We start from the raw sequence: 2702 nt of genomic DNA on the forward strand, positions 1-2702 counted from the left end.
CAAATGGCTCAAAAACACTTGAAAAGATGCTTCACTAGCTATTAGCAAAATGCAAATCAAAACCACAATGAGTTATCATCTCACACTTAATAGAACAGCCATTACAAAGAAAAACAGAAAATAACAAGTGCTGGAGAGGATATGGAGAAAGAGGCACACTTATTCACTGTTGGTGAGAATGTAGAATGGTGCAATCACTCTGGAAGACAGCTTGGCAGTTCCTCAGGGAGCTAAGTATAGAATTGCCATGAGATCAAGCAATCTCATTACTATAACTGAAAACTAGGCATGAATGGACATTTTAAACTGATGTTTATAGCGGCATTATTCACAATTGCCAAGAGATGGAAAGAGCCCAAATGTCCATCAATGGATGAGTGGATAAACAAACTGTGGAATATACATATGATAGAACATTATGCAGCTGTAAGACAGAGTAAAGTCACAGAGCATATAACAATGTGGATGAACCTTGATGACGTTATGTTGAGTGAAAGTAGCCAGCAACAAAAGGACAAATAGTGTATGATCGCACTAATATGAACTAACATTAATGAGCAAACTTTGAGAGTTAAAGTTGAGAACACAGTTTGTAGGAGATAGAAAGAGGGTAGAGATTGGGCATGTGATGCCTAAGGAGTACGGAATGTTCAAGAGGATTGATTGTAAAGATCCAATAATGGGTAGCACAACACTGTGTGATGGTAGCACAATATTTTAAGTACACTGAACAAAGATGACTGTGAGTATGGTTGAAAGAGGAAGGCTACGGACATGTATGACACCAGAAGGATAGATAAAACTGGGACTTTATAACTTAGTGAAACCTAGAGTGGTCAATGATTGTGATTAAATGTACAAATATAAGAATGCTTTTACACGAGGGAGAAAAAATAAATGTCATGGACTCGGGCAAGATGGCGGCATAGAGAGGAGTGGAAGCTAAGTAGTCCCCCTGGAACAACTACAAAAAACCAGAAACAACTAGTAAATAATCCAGAATAACTGCGGGGTGCCAAACGAGACCGTCCACTCATCATACACCAACCTGAATTGGGAGGAATGCCCGAGAACACAGCATAAAATCTGTAAGTAAAACCTGCGGAACCAGGTCGGGAGACCCCCTCCCCCATAGCTCGAGCTGCAGAGCCTCGTGGTGCCAGAGAGAAGCTCTCTCCCAGCAAGCGAATACAGCTCAGCTGAGCTCCAACTGGGGTTTTAAGTAGCGAGTGTGAACTGCTCACTACAGGTACACAGCCCCAAAAAACAGACAGAGGCTTTGGGTGACGACTGACCTGGGAGAGCCGGAGGGTTGCCTTGGACTGGGTCTGAAGGGGACTATCTGTTTCTTTTTTGGCTCAGTGGAGAAAGCCCCAGTCATTTTCAGTTTCCAGGGCTGTGACTCGGGGAAGGGCGGAGACACCACAAGCAGAGAGCGAGACCATTGAAATGCTAATGACTTCCACCTGAGGGCTCTGTCTTCTCTAGGAGGAAAGGGGTGGGGCCCTTTCCATTCAGAACCAGACCCCAGAGCCTGGGGGAACACGGCCATACTGCCTCACACCAGTCAAGAATTATAGGCTAACAGGCGTCACCTGCTGGGCAGAAAAGCACAGTGACCTGAGGCATCAAAGGGTGGAGCAATTTTCTAAGACACACCCGCAGGGAAACCAGATACTGAATATTTCTTCCCTCTGGGACCTGAGCCTGTTCTGGTCTGGGAAAACCTGATTTGGATAACCAAGGAAACCATGCCTAGACAACAGAAAATTACAACCTACACTAAGAAAAACAAAGTTATGGCCCAGTCAAAGGAACAAACGTACACTTCAACTGAGATACAGGAATTTAAACAACTAATGCTAAATCAATTCAAAAAGTTTAGAGAAGATATTGCAAAAGAGATAGAGGCTGTAAAGGAAGCACTGGACATGTATACGGCAGAAATCAAAAGTTCAAAAAACCTACTAGTAGAATCTATGGAAATGAAAGGCACAACACAAGAGATGAAAGACACAATGGAAACATACAACAGCAGATCTCAAGAGGCAGAAGAAAACACTCAGGAACTGGAGAACAAAACACCTGAAAGCCTACATGCAAAGGAGCAGATGGAGAAAAGAATGAAAAAATATGAGCAACGCCTCCGGGAACTCAAGGATGAAAGAAAGTACAATAATGTACATATCATTGGTGTCCCAGAAGGAGAAGAGAAGGGAAAGGGGGGCAGAAGCAATAATAGAGGAAATAATTAATGAAAATTTCCCATCTCTTATGAAAAACATAAAATTACAGATCCAAGAAGCGCAGCGTACTCCAAACAGAAGAGATATGAATAGGCCTACGCCAAGACACTTAATAATCAGATTATCAAATGTCAAAGACAAAGAGAGAATCCTGAAAGCAGCAAGAGAAAAGCAATCCATTACATACAAAGGAAGCTTAATAAGACTATGTGCGGATCTCTCAGCAGAAACCATGGAGGCAAGAAGGAAGTGGGGTGATATATTTAAGATACTGAAAGAGAAAAACCACCAACCAAGAATCCTGTATCCAGCAAAGCTGTCCTTCAAATATGAGGGAGAGCTCAAAATATTTTCTGACAAACAGACAATGAGAGACTTTGAACAAGACACCTGCCCTACAGGAAATGCTAAAGGGAGCACTACAGGGTGATAGAAGACAGGAGTGTGTGGTTTGGA

The sequence above is a fragment of the Choloepus didactylus genome, chromosome X (genome assembly GCF_015220235.1).
Source record: "Choloepus didactylus isolate mChoDid1 chromosome X, mChoDid1.pri, whole genome shotgun sequence".
NCBI classification, from domain to species: Eukaryota; Metazoa; Chordata; class Mammalia; order Pilosa; family Megalonychidae; genus Choloepus; species Choloepus didactylus.